Genomic DNA, 18,985 nt, shown 5'->3' with positions numbered 1-18,985 from the left:
AAAGTTGAACGCTTTCTAAATAAGTCTGTGGATTTGAAAAGGAATGATTAAATAGTAATTCAAATCGAGAGTGGATAATAAACAAGTAAAGCTAAGAACAACATTCCTTATTATATAAGAAAATGAAGTCATATTAAGTATTGTATCCATTATAAGGCACACAAATGACTTCCTTGTTTTAGGATAAACCCAAACTTTTCATACGTTGTTTGAATCCACTTTCCTTTATTTCTCTTAGTTGGTTTTAAGTTAGTGATGTGCTAATGTGAATTATTAATCTCTAGTGAGCTTTGAAACATTGTATTCTAACTAAAAGTATAGATCAAATCTTGTTCGTTAACAAATAAACTTGAAATTGTTTTCTGTATATTTCACAAATATTCAATCAGTCAAGCTGTTTGCTATAAAAAACGCTTTTGAAAATGAACTGAACGAAGTCGTTTATGGTGAGTTGTTATATCTATAAACATGACATTTTCTGTAAATCATAATAAAGTACTGAATTGGCTGTTTTCACATTGTTGTATGAACTTTAAAACAAAAATCTTAGAAATATTTATAAAATAATTGATTAGATAGTTATATATATAAGTATGGAAAACTGTCCGAAAATCTGACAAGTGCTGATAAAAAATAGAAGGAATATACTTCATGCTTCACATATAATGATGATTTAAACAAAAGATAATTCATATAGCTGAGATCATAAGTCAGTTGAAGCTAGATCACCATGGAAAGCCTGGAAGCACTGCTTGATGGCCGTTTCGTTCTATTGTGGCACTCCTCAGCAGTGAGCATCCACGATCTCGCCGCGCGAGATTCGAACACAGGACTTATCAGTCTCGCGTGCGAGCGCTTAACCGATAGACCACTGAGCTGGCATCCAACGATGGTAATGTCTAACTTGAACCAATCCACAAAATTGAACAACCATTCACTAATATCTTCAGTGAGTTGATATCTCCCAACAAACCTGGTTGAAAATAATCCAGTTTATATCTTATATCACTATAAAAGTTTATTCGATGAACTCTTTATTAAACTTTTCTGTTGAAATAATTATGTCTAGTTTTCTATGATGAATAGTTTATTTGTGGCTAGTATCTTATAAAAAATATACGTATGTATGAATACATATATTATGCTTAACATGCCATCCTAAATAAACAGAAAAAGTATCACTATATGATTGTGCAGATTGTTTAGTTTTTTGAGATCATTTACTGATAAATGTTAGACCACCATCGAGAAACTACAAGAACTGGATAGCTATTTCGTCCTAGTTTCTGGCAACTCAGAAGTTCTCATCCACGATCCAGCTGAGAAGTCCCATACTAGGACAAAAGAGCTGTCCAATGCTCCCAATTTTTCGATGGTGGTCTAACATTGATTATTTCATGATTTCAGTTAAAAAAAAAGGAAAATATTTTGGAAGTTATGATAACAGTTAAATCACTTCTAAATTTATATAAATCTACCCTAATTAGGATAATTTTTGAACAACGTTAATGTATATGTTTATATTATCATAGACCGTATAAATGCATATACACGTATATATCTTATATGTAAGAACAACGTTATTTTTACTAATCAATGGTAAAAAAAAATAGAATGAGATGAAAACATTGTTTCCATAACTAGACATTCTCCTTTTGTCATATCATACTTCATTTGTATTATTGTACTGCCGAAAAAACACTTTCTTCTTCATTAGCTACCCAATGGTTGGGATTTTTAATTCCCAAATTACATTATGTCGAAATTTTTATCATTTGTCTTAGTCCATTCATAAGTTATGTATATATATGCTCTGTCTATTTGAGTTTTGTTTTTAAGAAGATAGTTGAACATTGCATTTTATTCCCTATGGTTATTTAACCAAAATATATATATTTATTAAACATTATCTTCTATTTATTTATTACGGTTATCATTAAGGATATATAAATATATACGTATATGCTTATACTCTTTCAACTGTCTAGCGTCCATATGATGACACAATTATCACGGTAAGTTTTGTTATTGTTTTTGTCTCATTCCCCGTGTTTTCATTTTGTTTTTTTCCTTCTAGTTATAAATAATCATAATTATCCTGTTACGGATCTCGCGTTGCTTTTGGATAGATTATTCTTACATAAAAATGATATTTCATTGTAAATATACTAGAAAGATAATAGTCTTCAAGAGGTACCTTACATTATTTTTTTTTTAATCCATGTTACAAATTTGCTTTCAAAATGTTTTTCGAATAATCTCTTTTCAAATAATCTAGCCTACTTTCTCTGTTCTTTAGATGTTACATTCCTTCATGTATAAACTTGATGATGCTTGTAAACCACTTATGTAATCAGTTATTTACTTCGCTTTATATCATTGTATATAACTTTGATGTCATGATAATAATTTATTTATCTAATGTACCATACATTACAGTGTACATTCATTGCCAGACATACATATAAGTAAGGTTTGTTTCGTTCTTTGTATCTTTATTAGGCTTCACGCTTAATGTATACTTTAATTGATAGAGGGAAAGTAATGATTTATAAGTGCTTTTCTTTCTGATCGTGTTAGTTACTATTGTACTTGGCTAATTTATTGTATAGTGATTGTACAATTTAAAAGTATTTACTTTATGTAAACTAAATTACTGAAGTGTTTTTTATGTTGTAGATAATTATGTGTGATAGATGGAATGATTTTTCTTGTTTACAGTTAAATTAGTGTACGATGGAAGTTCTTCTATAATGTGTATTGAATAATTTGTCAAGTGTTCAATAATCGTTTGTTTATTTTATCAAAATTGCTATTAAATATTTTAAAAAATATATAGTTTCTAAGTCAAACTTAAAAAAATTTACATTCAGTTGTTATTCGGTATATGCTACTTATGTCCTTCGATATAAGTAGTATGTAACACCAATCGGAAGTGGAAAACCTTGACAGTAGAAGGCTGAGGAGATGAAGTTGAAGAGAAAAGTTGGGAACTACAAATAGGAAGAATCATACATAATATGGAGGACAAATGATTGAAATTAGCAAATGAAGTATTTAATGTGTAGTTCGAATAGTTTACCAAGATGTTCTGTAACTTTGTATTATAATCCACTGGTTGTCCTCACCTGTGTTTCGTCCATAACATTTACAATGCATCTTTGATAAATTTAAATACGTTTGTCCAGAATACTAACTCCTTTCAATTGTCTTAACTGTTAATATAACCACGTCATCGTCAACATGTCAAATTATATTGTAAGTTACAATATTGATGATTGGGAAAATATTTGTTTTTCATTTGACAATTTATATTAACTCGTTCGATTGGTAAGTTTGAATTACGGATTACCGTGAAGAATGTCAATTTAAGTGATTAATATTAACCTGTCGCGTATACTCTATTAGTTAGGTTTAAAGGTACTTATCATCAAACAAACTATTCGATCTAATGGGTCTATGGGTCTGTGGAGATTGTTAAATATCATTGTTGTATGTCTTTCAGTAAGCTATGCTTATACTTATCTAATTACTTGATTGACACACATCTGGTTTGATTATTTGAGCTCATTTTGGTCAACAGAAAATGTCTTACAAGTATACATCAAGTTCATACATCATATTGTTAAGCATCTTTGAATAAACTATAAAAATCATAAACTAAGTACACATACACAACACTAGACTTTTCAAATAAACTTCTGTTTTCATCATGTTAGTAGTTGTTGAATAAAGAGGTAGATATTCACTGTCTAGGGTAGCACACTTTTCTTGACATGACGATGATTATCTAACAAACGTATATTGCTTATAGGTGAATATATTATAATTATGATAACTATTTTTGTTAACACTGACTTAGCGATAGGATTTCTTAAAATAATCTATTCAGTTTACTTTTCAATAATTAATAGTATTATGCAGTAGTCATTATTTCTAAGAAAACCACCTCTAAGTATACTTATATAATTATCAGAAGGGGTTTTTGTGGAGATTTTATAGTTGAGATCATGAGTCAATTGAAGCTAGACCACCATGGAAAACCTGGAAACATTGGACATTGGTGAATGGTTGCTCAATTTTGTGGATTGGTTGAAGTTAGACATTAACACCGTTGGATGCCGGCTCAGTGGTCTATCGGTTAAGTGCTCTGGTGCGAGACTGATAGGTCCTGTGTTCGAATCTCACGAGGCGGGATCGTGGGTGCTCACTGCTGAGGAGCCTTACAATAGAACGAAACGGCCATCAAGCAGTGCTTTCAGGCTTTCCATTTTGGTCTATCTTCAAGTGACTTATATAACTACCTAGCGAAATCGTTTATGAAGTTCTTTTGCTCTTTAACTCCAGAAAAATACCTATGAAACTTATTCTTAGAAAGAATAGTAAATTTCTATAAGTCAAAAATGGTGAAATAGAAATAGCCAGTTCTTTTTTTCAATTCAGTTTATTGTAGTGACATTTATGTACATCATTAATTCATTTATTATTATTAATATTCTAATTCATATCAAAATGGAGTTGAAGGTGGTAGATGTAAATAAGTGTGTAGATAAATAAAAACAATGATTAATTAATAAAACAAACATCATATTGTTTTATATTTCACTTTACATATGCTTTATCAGTTCCTGACATATATGTATAAGAAAGATTAACTATCACCTACGAGATGGTGAATATAGAACAACGTAAAAGCGTGTAATTAAAATTTCAACTTTCAGACATATTTGTTATTCTGAATAAACAACAATTCAAGATATCGATGGTACTTTATTAATTTTTAGCGATAGTATAATAGTAAACACTTTTCATTGTAGATTATGCAGATTTCTATTTATTTGTATAAGGTTGTGCAGATTATTGAGTTTTTGATTTAGATTATGAATCGATCTATGTTAGAGTACCATTGAAAACCTGGAAGCACTGGTTGGACATTACGTCGTAATATAGAACTCCTCATCTTAATCGTGGTTGCGTTATGCTGAGGAGTCTCATACCAGGATGAATCGGACATTCAGTGCTTCCAGGTTTCCGATATCAAAATTTTCCTGCTACAATCAGCTGATTGATAATAGTTTTCAGAAGTAACACTAATAAATTAAATGACCAATTCAATATTTTAAAATACATAAATTTCAAGTATATTTAAAATAATGAAAAGAGTTCTTGCACAACTTCTAAGCCTAAATAAAATCGTTCGCCTTAATACATTTCCATGTTTTGACCAAAAGACTTGAATGCGAAATTAATGAGTTAATGCAAACATATTTCGATAATGTAATCGAAATTTATCAAAGGGCAAACATATTTCTTTCTATATTACTCCATTTGATAATATTCACAGTGAGTGTCTTTATCAAGAATTTATTTGCAAATAAATAAATAATCTCTGTCCTCAATTCATCTAAAGTTATAAATAAAGTGATAAGATAAAGTCTAGAAAATTACTGCCAATTCTCTTGTTTACATTCAATCACGTGGTTTTCGTAAACACTGGAATCAAGTTAGTATGTTTCCTATGATGTATAAGATTGATGAGATAAATAAACTACACCATGTTTCAGTATGCTAAATATATAAGACTCAGGTTTAACAATTCGACTCACCAGCATTCATAAAAATTAGTTATTGAGTGTTATATTGTTGTAAAATTCCTAGTGGTTCTTCTAAAACTTTTAGTTAGGTACAAAAAAACTTCACATTTTCAATTGATTTTACAAAACCGCAAGGATTTTAAAACAATATTGAACTTAGAACAACAATATATAAGGCCCTGTTTAGTTTAGAAGTTTCAATGTAAAAAACCTGAAAAAGTCATACTTTCCAAAAATCTGTAATATTGCATCGATTATGAACCATGACTTAGACATACATACAATTTTATTATTTTTCAGTTCCTGAATATGTATTATTATTATTAGCTTTATTCAGTATTATATTTTTTGGTACAATATAGAATTCTCAGTAAAAAGTATTTCAACAAGTTTCCGTTTCTTACTTCTTGGTCGATCCTAACGATAAATATTGAATGTTCACCAGTTAGAAGTTACCAGTCCAGTCAATCGACATCTAAATAATACACATTCTTTTCGCTGCATATTGCCAGAAGCCACGATATCTGAGATTGGGCTCTTTTGTACCATGTACAACGAAAAGTTGTACACTTTATAGAAACTCACCTGAATAGGTTACGCGAATAATAGCCACAATGATATATTTGATATATCTAGTGGACTATGTTCCCCTTTTAATGTATAGCGTGATAAAACAGCCAATTAGAGAGCATTGAATGTTTGATCGGACCAATAACACATGAAACCCCCTATGAGCAGTCTAGAGTCCTCATCGGTCCTGCTTTCCGCCTAGCCCAGTCAGTTAAGTCCAGAACACCAATAAAAGCCACTGTAATATGAATCATTTATTTCAAACGTACTGAGTTTATATACCAACCAGAGAGACCACATCGTACCATAAAATAGGAAACAACATTTGTACAATATTTGGCCAAATGTGAGATATGAGTGTGCAGGATAGTATTTAATAGACTAGGTGATAACTCAAGACATTAATCGTATAATAATACGTTTGATAGGTGAAAATAAAGCTTATAATAAGAGGGATGTGAACCTGTTTAGTTTAGTTAGTTAACAATTATACAATAAAAATATATGTATCATATTGCTCCATAAATAGTTCTCAAAGTTACCATTCATCATTCTCTACGGGATACAACAATATTGAAATCAACAAAATTAGATGAATTGTCGAAATATCTACACGATAGGAACAGGTAGCCCAAATGTTCAAACAGACAGCCAATTATATATAACTGAGAGAGTTATTGTGTTAACTGTAAACACTTAATTATTTTGATATAAATTTAAAATAATAAGAGTAAATAAACATTTTTTCTACAGAATTAATTAATAACACTCCATTGTCTATTCAATATACGAAACGGCCGTCCAGTGCTTTCAGGTTTTTCACGGTGGCCTAGCTTCAATTGATTCATGATCTCAACTATTAAAACTATTCAATATACATCAAAATTCTATTTTTTTTTAATTTTTACATTTCTATCAAACAAAACGAAATTATATTTTTTGTCAAACATTGTCAAAATATTTTCTACATAGACTGGAATTAAATCAACTTTCCCCGATTATTCATTAGGAAAAATATTCAATAATTTAAATTAAGGAAATATATTTCCATGAAATCATTATAACAAAACAAGAAGTCAAAGTTGAGGAAATTAAAGTTTTGATTGATTGTTTACTATAATAAACATGAGTTTTGTATTCTCATGGTCGTTTAAACATAAAACTGTTTATATAGTTAGAATCATGAATCAATTGAAGCTAGACCACCATCGAAAACCTGGAAGCACTGCTTGACGGCCTTTTCGTCCTATTGTGGGACTCCTCAACAGTGCGCGGCCACAATCTCACCTCGCGAGATTCGAACCCGGGACCTATCAGTCTCGCGTGCGAGCGCTTAACCGCTAGACCACTAAGCCGGTCGGCATCCAACGGTGTTAATGTCTAACTTCAACCAATCCACGAAATTCAGCAACCATTCACCAATGTCTTCAGTGAGTTGATATCTCCCAACAGACATGGTTGAACTAAACTGGTCACTGCTTCTCAACAGAACCTCAGGAAATACCTCATGGGGCCAGTCACTAGTGAGCATTTAAAACTGTTTAGTTTTTTAAATTTTCAGTTAGTTCCTACATGTTTTGGTTAACTGATAATCCTAAAACTAGGTAAATAAATTGTTACAGTTTATTTAGTACAATATAGATTCCCATTCATCTGTATGTTAATTGTTAACTATTTATATAAGTGTTTCAAAAACAAGCGAAAAAAGACGTTATTAATATGAGCATGTTATGAATTATAACATTCATCGGCTTTAACACATTCTGCTTTATGTAACAGTAACATGACAAGTGAAATGATGAGCAAAAATTTCATTATTACATTAAGCTACTCAGGTTGTTCAAATTAAAAACCCTTCTCACTTTGTAGTTTTTTCAAATTATATCATAGATATAAATGTTCACTGTTCACTTACCAGTATTCCATGGTTTTAAAGAAGTACACATTTTAAACACAATCCCATTTATGTTTCAGCTTCATATATAACGTTTTCCTGTATTGGCCTTCTGAGTGGTTTTGTACAATCTCCTCCCTGTTCATGAACATACGTACAGGCATATAGGATAAAATTATGTACATGGTACTTAAATTAGTACCAGAAATGCTAAAACCATGCAACAATAGGTAAATGTTTGATATAGATCCATTTAAAACTCGATGCTAAATTAATTTAAAGTTCATCAACTCCTTCACTAGCAGTTGCCAAAAAGCATAGGAGACGGTAAGTACAATTTTGGATATTACAGATCAACTCTAAGCACATTTTGCAAATGTTAAAAAACAGTATTTCCTTTTTCTTATTGTTCGAACTGTTCATGTTTAGTGTACGATGGGATATAATAATAAGGTATGTGTAAAACAAACTATTTTTTAAAAAAAACGAGTATTTCATATGAGTTTTGATAATTTTAAAGAATTCTAAACCTATGTTATTCTTTCAGAAGTAGTATTGTACTGAATTCTAGTGAAGAAAAAATAAATCTTTGTACAGTGATAAGGCGATGATAATGTTCTCACATCCTAACGTCAACTATCTACTCGTGTACAACAAAAACTACAACAGAAACAGTAGTTTCTTATAAGATTATAAAGATTTTGTGCAGTGAATCTGTTTACAGTTCGTCCATTACATAATCAGTTATTTGTTAGTATAACATAGAAATTACAAATTAAAATGAATACACACCACATGTTCGTATCATAAATTAAACAACTTGTATGAATAAGATTATAAATATGTGTATAATCTAAGGAAAAGTATTTTTTAAAATTAACGTTCCTGACTGGAACAGGATGGAAACAGATGAAAAAAATAATCACTTAGTGATTTGAACTATGAAAATCCTATCATCTTCACAAAACTCTTTATTGATTATAATCATATGCTCAGTAATAATTAGCTTCCAGATATGATACCTGTATTGAGAAGTTGTGTTCAGTGGAGTTTAACCGTGTTCCATGTGAGATAGTTATTTACTTATGGAAATATTTTCCTTTTTTATATTTGGGATTTTATAGTCCACCTATCATTATCAAATAACTAATAATGACAAAGTTGAAATGTTGTTTGATACACTCCGGTCTAAGAAACCAAGTAGTCATAACGCAATTATGAACAGCTTTAATCATAGCCAAGTTAATAAAGATGTATATGCTGAGTGAGGTATAGTATTGTTCTAAAAAGCTCACCGAAACATATCAGTTATCAGCTTTTGTCAATAACACCACATATAATGCTTTATAAACTATTGCTATATCCATTCCATTTAAATGATGCAATTTTTTATCAACCTAGCTAAGTAAAATCCTCAATGAAACTTGAAAAAAATGTTTTTCCATCGTGAACATGGATTTTTTAGGCAATTGACTTACAAACTGTAGTTAGTTCATTGTCCTTCCTAATCTTTAAGTTATATCATATCATCTTATCATATATAAACAAAACTACATGACAGTAACTAATCAAATATAACCCGAATTTAAGAATAATCACACCTTATCTGTCAACTATTGTTTTAAACAACAGCTGCCTATTTTTTGAATACATCTACGAATGTTTTTTTAAAGAGTTTCAATGTTTAATTGACATATGACTTGTAGATTCATTTCCATTGACATTCAACCTTTTCATCTTCAGAAATTAAAAAAACAACAACAACTATGAAGTTAACATGTAAATAAATATAAATGCGAAATGTATATTTTAATAAAACACTTTTTAAGAGATAGGATATTTATTAATTTTTGAACATCAAAAAGTAGGAGAAAAGAAAAGGTTTTTAGACCCCAATTCAGGAAATTCACTATGACAAATTGTTAGAATCAACTACTTCTTACTATTCAGATTACTTTACCATTTCAATTAAATGAACTAGCGAAACTGATATATATATATATATATATATACATATATATATATACTGAGGAATTTGAAAGTAAGGCACAACAACTGTCCACTGTAATTTAAATTTTCAGTGGTAATCCAACCAATATCAGTTCATCATGAAAATCATCTGTAATTATTAGATATTTGCGTACAAAATATCACAATGTTAATGCCGATTTATTCACTTCTTTAAATGAAATAATAAAAAGTGGTAATGCGCAATAAATTCAAATATATTTGATTTCAGAAAGGTGCCAAATTATCTTTTCAACTATTGTAATATATGCTATTGATGTTGACAGATATAAGTAGTATGTGTCATCAATGGAGAGTATAATGCCTGGAGGCACAAGGTTAAGAAGATCGAAGAAAAGAGAACGAAAACAAAGAATTGCATGTGTGGAAATGAAGGAACAATAAAGTTTGAGATGATTGATTGACATTTTCGCTAATGGATAATTTACTGTATGATTGTCAGATTTGACTAAGAGATTCTGTAATTGTGTATTTGAATACATTCGGTTGTCCACACTTGTGTTCTCGTTCATTATACTATTAGTATTTTGTTTCTGTTACACAGATGAATAGACATTGTGGGATTAATTTTGATTAAGAAAGTCTTGACAAATAAGTTGATTGAAAAATATTGTTGTTTGTATAAGTTTATTATTATTATTATGATTATTGTCATTTATTTGCCTTTAAGAAATAAATGTCATTATTGCTTCGTTATTAACAGATGGCAACAAGAAATCATTCATTTGAAATTTTTTAAAGATAAACTGTAAAACAATCAATCATGTTTTATAATTATTGATTGGTAAAGATAGTTAAATAACCATGAATTAACTCATGATTTCAAGTATGAAAATACTGAAATCTCCACAAAACCCCTTCTGATTATAATCATATGCTCACTAGTGACTGACTTCAAGAGATATTTCCTGGAGTTCTAGTGAGTAGCAGTGACCAGTGGAGTTCAACCACGTCTGTTCTGAGATAGGAACTCACTGAAGACAATTAATGAATGTTTGCTCAACCTCGTGGACTGTTTGAAGTTAGACAATGACACCATCAGATGCTGGCCCAGCGGTCTATCGGTTAAGTGCTCTGGTGCGAGACCGGTAGGTCCTGGGTTGGAATCTTGTGAGGCGAGAGCGTGTGTGTGCACTGCCGAGGAGTCCCACAATAGAACCGAACGGCCGTCAAGCAGTGCTTCCAGGTGTTCCTTGGTGATCTAGCTTCAATTGACTCATGATTTCAACTATGAAAATCATGAATAGATTTTCTAGAGTTTGTAGAACATATTTTAGTGACCAAATGATATGGTATTACAGTAATAGGTATTTCTAGTAAAATGTTTACAAGTGATAGAAAAGAAATTTTAAAGGGTCCACGTTTCAGGTTTAATTGTTAATTGTCATCAGGATAGAGTTTTTTAAAGTTTAAACTTCTAACCATGAATTCAGTGTTGTGGTTTAAGGCGTTAAGTTACTGTTGCTGAAATAACCTCATGGTAATAATTTCAACAATAGTATTGCCTAGAGATAGCCTGACTACTTATAGTGGGTTCTTTAACATAATTTTAAAGAGTGATAATGCCTGAAAATTCAGCAATTACGTAACAAATTTATTCAAAATTTTTATCTAATAATTTTGAATGACTAACACGAGCAACTTGCGACAACTATTTTGAAAGATTTTAGGGTACAAAACTCATGAGTCTCTTATTGATATTATAAACGTTTGAAGTCAATGGTTACCTGTGCGTAAAACATGTGCGTAAGGAAACCACCATAAATGAACTTTAAGAAACTATTGGTTGATTTCTGACATTGAAAGCAGTCAAGTAGACACTTGTTCATATGAAAGATACGTGTAACTTTATAGATTTATGATAGGACATGAACTGACCATGGGAATTAAATGAATCCATTATAGAATGATTTGGCTACATATTGTTTACTTTTCTTACAGAGTGAATTCTATTTGGTATATGTCAGATAATGTATATTATTATTTTAGATATTATTCCATGAAATATTTATAAAATTATCAAAATTTTATTATTAACGCGGATTTGAATTTATCTTTTGCTGATAAACAGGATTGAATTGTGTTGCAATATGTGTATCCTGAGCAGATATCCATGATGTAAACATTTTGTTACAAGCTTCAGTATGTTTAGATCGTGGCCAACAATAGAGATCAGTATATGCATTTCATCTTATTTGAGATCTATTTACTCTATGGATTACGCACTGGATTCGAATTATAGTGAAAAACACCAGCACTCTTTTGCATGTGCGTGCCAGTGTGTTAATATATATAATAGTGATAGATGACTATCATGAATATTTAACACAAATACAGATTAAAAACTGTTATGATTATCTTAATCTTTTAACATAATTCTATTCTCCCAAGTATAACAATTATAACTACTCGAGCTGAAACAGTGTAATTTTACATAAAGGTACAAGATTAAGGCTACTGTATTCAATAAAACGTTAGATGAGATAGAAATTTTGATTCATAATGGATCACACAGAACAAACTACTGTGAAATAATTAGTGTATATCTCAGTTTATTTTAAACAATAACTTGTTGTCATATGAAAGTTAGAACATGATAATCAGTAATTGAACATAATTTCTGATGTATTTTCTGTACTTTCCTCAATTTTGATATCATATATCATTCTTATGATAACATTTTTACCTTTCTTCAATAATACGGAAAATTATAACGGGTGTATGGTGTGTTCTTTCGAAATAGATTTTAAACAATTACCTTAATTCACTTCGTATTGTTTGTTTGAATATTCCCATTGATGTTTAGGACTGCGACTGGTCAGTCTCTAATTAGGATATTTGCATACTGTGCGTATTGCCTCGATATAGCCTAAATTTACAAGCATTGTAAGCAAAGATGGATACATCAGGACTCAATGGCTGAGTGGACAACGCGATGGCGCTTGAAGCGGAAGGTACTGGGTTCGAGTCCCAGAGTGAGCATCAACTCTGAAATGCAGGTACATCCAACTGACGAGTCCCGAATAGGACGAAACGTGCGTCCTGGATTCCACTGCTAGCCACTATCCATCTTTGCTTACAATTACCTTAATTGCCTCTCAAAATAATGGGTTTAATCAGTAACTGGATTTCTGAATAGCTTGTCAATTTCAAATATTTAATCACAATAAAGTTATCAGCTAATGACAAATAATCAAATGACATATGGTGACTGGAGTTTAACGTTTATTTGGAACAGGGATGGTAAATGTATTTAAGCTAATAACTGAGTTTACATAGAACTTAATATTTAAACTGATTGTATCATATTTTTAAAACCCACTAGGTTACACATTTGATTACTCATTGATATTACTACTCTTCATGTCTTCTAAACAAAACGACCAACCTGCGTAATTTTCAGTTGACAACAATTTCAATAAACTAGATCCTTTCATTAATTTATAGAGCATGTGCATACTTCTTTGATTTAGAATTTATTATTACGTTGAAATAATAAAAGGCTCTGGTAGTGAGGCGAGACCAATTTACTTTCAGGGAGATTGTTTTGTTTATTCACTTCAGATAATGAAATTACATCTTCGATACGTGATGCTTTCCTAAAACAATAAACGATTGGTCAAATAACTATTTTCAATGACTTACAACTTTTTACTTAGGAATCCATGAATGTCATATAATGCAGTGTATTTGGACAAAGATACATAAGTTATGAATCAATTAGTGGGTTTTGATGATTAAAAATGATGAATTCCATGTCCACTACATTTTAAGCGCTTATAAGACGAGTCATCATTGAAGTTTGGAAGTCAGTATGGGATAAGAAAAATATTTATACTCTTTGACTATGAGTTCTATTCTACACATATCTGATAGAAATAATACGTAACCGTAGTGACCGTTACTGATGAAGAGCCCCGTACTGGGACGAAACGGCCGTCCAGTGCTTTCAAATTATTAGTGGTAGTCAAACATTAGTTAGTTCATTATTTTAATGAAATTCGACAACCTATGAAAATCATGAAATATCATGTAAACTAAGAAATATGAGTATGTAGTTAAGATTATGTTATATTAAGGAGCATATTCAAGGTCTAAACGCATGAGCGGGGGTTAGAATTCCATAAGATGTATTCATGAAAGAAGGTTCATAAGGAATGGAATATCCATACTAGAAACAAGGAAGAACAACAGGGTTGAATAAATCACTACTGAACATGTAAGAACAATTTATTTGAGTTAATCCAAATGACTTCAGCTATATATTCAAGACGTAATCTCGAGTTATTTCATCAATTACGCTGAATTTACTGTGTTACTGAAAAAATTCTCGTCTATCTTGATATTATGTCCACAGTCTAGTAAATACTAAAGAATGATTCCATTTGTTAATTTGGTAATCTATTTCCCTAACCACGCTGATACGTATTGACGAGTACACAAGCTAAAATTCCTTTAACTACGGTCAATGTATGACCTGAGCATTGATTTGCAGTTCAGGCATTAGATTTTATATTGGAAAGAATATATATATATATATATAATATGCCTTTGCTATAAACTTATCCGTAACTTCTTATGCTGCCTTCAAAATTTTTACATCCGTTCATGTTAAGACTAATACAATACCAATCCTCTTCTCTTGATCTACTATTTCCTAACAAAATCACTTCATATGATTTCGATGAATTCTATACAGGTACTATTGACTGAATCATACTAAAAATGATTACTTACAGTTTATTTTATAGCAAAATATTGAAACATTGTCTACAGTTAAGATACATGGTTGATAAGCAATCTATAGTGTTATATAATTTTTCGTTAATTCACAAGTTGTTGTGAGGAGTATCAAAATTATTTTCGAAGTTTAACTAAATTACAAATAAATTGCATTTGCCATAGTAAATGAAAACCTCGCCTGTAGCTCTTCTAGAGTTACTGCCGGTTCCCAAGCCCGGGTAAAAGATGAGGATTGGACACGGGGTTAGCGACCCCATCCCGTAGAAAACTAACTCGCTAAAAAAACGTGAACGCTAACCAGTATAGTAAATGAAAGTTGTAACTTAGCAAAATTCCCTTTATGCTAAATCTAAAGAGTAATAGTAAAATTTATTTGATAATGATTTCACATGAATGACAATAGAAGCTTTGTAATTAAACTGTCTAGTTGAAGAGAACTAAACACAACCAAATCCAAATGTTTACTTTAAAAATCATAATTTTAAAGAAAATCTACAACCAACGTTAGGTATATTTTGACTGGAAATCAAGGTAACAAAAGTTATATTAGTCAATTTATAAGATTTGACTACATTAAAATCTTGAATCTTTAATTCATGGACGAACCAATCAGGTATAAGATAACAGGTTTCAGATTTCGGCGCAAAATTCACTCACTTCATTATCTTAATAACGTCTTGACGGTTTAGCTGATGTCAGTTCGTGATGAAAACTCTAAGTCCAATTCCTAACCTTAACCATCAACTGCAAATCATAATCCTTACTCTTCACACTGTTTTATAACCATAATTTAGCCCTAGTAATTAGGTGGACATTCTCAAAGTCACGTTAGCGTCACTAAAAGGTCGTCCATAAATTCTAGTCTACCGATGATATTTCTTTTTACTCCTATGAATCATTAGGAGTGTCACTTACAGATAATTAAAGGTTATCATGTTTAATAATGTCTTTATGAGTTAAGTATGATATTTAGTTTTTCAAATAAGGAAAAACATTTTATTGATAAACTGTTTAATTTCCACTCAGTATTCGAATTCATTGTTTAGGAATTTTCACACACAAAGTAATTTCGTGTGTAAGTTCAAATGCGTTTCCAAGGACTTATTAGTATTGTTTCCCATTGAATAACACTTTTGTGGTCAGTTATCCTAGCCAACTTAATCCACACACATGATGTGAAGATTGAAGCAAAAGAGAGTAGAATGACCTGGAGAGAAAATTTTGTAAAATCTATGTGTCAGTCACGGCATTAGTATGTGTCAGATTGATGGCATAGAATAATCACAGACAAACCAACAACATTATAAACAGAGATGGATTGTGGTTAGGAATGAAATTCAGGACACGTGTTCCATTCTGTTTGGGACTCGTCAGCTGGATGTACCTGCATTCCAGAGTTGATCTTCACTCTGAGACTCGAACCTATTACCGTCTGTTTCAAACGCTATTGAGTTAAACATTTAGTTACTGAGTTCAGATAATCACCAGATTGTGAAATGGGGCGAAATTTAATACATCTTTTTATTGGTTATTCGAATATCCCCATTGATAGCCACTGTTCATTTTTTCTTATAATACTTGTGACTTGTGTTAATATCGAGACAATCCCCACACGATGCGCACATGCTAATAAGAGACTGATCAATTGCAGTCCTAAACAACAATGAGAAGATTCAAACAACCGATACAAAAATGAATCAAACCAATAACAGTTACAAAATATTTGTTAAACTGTAAGACGAAACATGATTCATCTTGCCTGGTTTTTGTTTATTGACCGGCAATTTTTTTTAGCAAAGATGGATGGTGGTTAGCAGTGGAATCCAGGATGCGCGTCTCGTCCTATTCGGGACTTGTCAGCTGGATGTACCTGCATCTCAAAGTTGATTTTCTCTCTAGGATTCGAACTCATGCCTTTCGCTTCAAACTCTATCGCGTTATCCACTCAGCTACTGAGTCCTGATAACCACTGATTTTTAATTTTCTACTTTATTCGATTCTACAAATCAACATACTCAACTAAACGTACATAAGTTATTAAATCACATATATCTTCAACTCATAGTAGCAAATAGTCAATAACGGCTTACAATAATAATGAAATGTAACATATGTAATAGGAGGTTTGTTCATATACATAAAGTATCAATCATTATTGTATAATCTTTATTTTGCTTTGGATATTATCTACCCTGCATTATTCCAATGAGTTTAAATATACACCTTCCAATAAAGGAAATAAATCATCTTCATTTTGCCAGTACAGTTAATCGTTTTTTTCTTTCAGATAAGGATATTATGATTAGTATTGAATACAACTTTTCTAGTTATATTAATATTTCAAGGCGAATATAAAAACAACTGTTTTAAGTATGATATTAACTGGATGAATGAAACAGTTGCTGGTTTATTGACGAAATATGCAGTACATTTATTATGCTGCATAATATAAAGTAGACCATATATATATTTTACGTATATACAATAATACACTTACATACAGAATACAAACATCACTGATTTAGTGGTAAAGTTCCTGTTACATTTAGGTTAAATGAATGACAAAAGCCTTCGGAATCATTTATAAGTAAGTTACTATTTGAAAAAAAACTACAATTCACCACAAATATCATAAGATAACCAGTCTGTTTATAGACATTTATATTCATTTATACCTTTAGAGTAAAAAAAGTATGCATATTTAATTATTTTAAAAAATATAATCTGTTTAGGATGTGTTAAACAAAGCAGGAAAGCTGTTATTTCTTGATGGTATGTTATTAAGTAAAGCCAGTTAAATGTTAGCTAGCCCTAGTTAAATCATTCAGCAATCGGGTCACTGAATGTCGAACAGTTCACTTGTTAAGTTCAAGGACAACAAACGCTCATCACTTGATTGCATGCCATGCACTGGCCTATGCGGTGATGGTCGCAACTTTTCCCTTGTACATACTTTTATTAGTAGGTGTCTGTAATAACGTCTTTTGTGTTACATGGTCTTCAAAGCAGTCATAGTCCCGAAGAGAACATCATCTCTGGAATCCAGGAACATCCAGCTGATGAGTTTCAAATAGGACGAAATGCGCGGCAAGGATTCCACTGATAGCCACCATTCATCTTTGCTTATTTAGCTCACTATTTATGTATACTAAAAACTCATACAAAGATATTGTTTATCGATTGAAACTATTCTCGATCATGTTCTAAATGAATTGCAGAGATTTAATAGTGAAATTATAGGCATCCTCTTAAGCAGTTTGCCTCAACATGTACAAAAAACGCAAGACCCTGAAACACAACACGGTGAAAATCAACGCCGTCATACTTGTTGGTGAAGTTCTGGAAGAGGTGGGAAGTCTCACTCATCTGTGTAGCATCATCGATGAGCAAGAAGGATCTTTTGCAGATGTAAAAGCGAGGGTCGGCAAACCAAAGACAACATTTTTACAGTTGAATAACATATAGAACTCAAGACAATTGTCACCCACCATCAAAGTCAGAATCTTCAATACGAACGTCAAGAGAGTCCTACTGAAACTTGAAGAGCTGCCACAACCATCATCAAAAAGGTACAAGTACTCATGAATAATTGTTTGCGCAAGATACTGAATGTCCGTTGAACGGATTCCATCAGCAACAACCTACTGTAGGAGAGAACAAACCAGCTTTCAGTTGAGGAGGAAATTAGGAAAAGATGTTGGAAATGGATAGGATATACATTACGGAAATTATCAAACTACTTCACGAGGCAAGCGCTAATTTGTAATCGTGAAAGGAAACGGAAAAGAGGAGAGCCGAAGAACATAATGCATTAAGGATTGAAAGCAGACACGAAAAGGATGAATAGCAACTGGAAAGAACTGGAAAGTGTTGCCCAAGACAGATTTGGATGGCGAATGTTGATGGACGACTTATGTTCCTCCACGAGGAGTAACAGGTGTAAGTGTATATCGATAGATTTATAAGTAAATTTACGATTATGTAAAGAACTTGAAATCGCTTAGTGCTTTCTATGTTATTTCCATAGATAGCTTTTGATAAAGTCCAGATATAGCGAGAGAGTGAATAACACAAACCAAAGTCTTTACGATCTTCAGATTTATTCACTGAATTCAATTAACTTATATTGGTATTGGGTTTTAGAAAGTTATAAATA

At 31.4% G+C, this 18,985-nt stretch overlaps 1 non-coding gene across 1 annotated transcript; it reads left to right on the top strand.

Moving 5' to 3' along the window:
• The first annotated feature begins 12,997 nt into the window (after positions 1–12,997).
• Smp_tRNA_01288_Pseudo_TTG.1.1 lies at positions 12,998–13,068 on the top strand. Its single transcript has one exon. It is a non-coding gene (tRNA).
• The last annotated feature ends 5,917 nt before the right edge of the window (positions 13,069–18,985 follow it).

The sequence above is a fragment of the Schistosoma mansoni genome, chromosome 3 (genome assembly GCF_000237925.1).
Source record: "Schistosoma mansoni strain Puerto Rico chromosome 3, complete genome".
Classification (NCBI taxonomy): domain Eukaryota; kingdom Metazoa; phylum Platyhelminthes; class Trematoda; order Strigeidida; family Schistosomatidae; genus Schistosoma; species Schistosoma mansoni.
The sequence above is the reverse complement of the archived record's forward strand: the minus strand, read 5'-3'. Positions and strand labels throughout refer to the sequence as shown.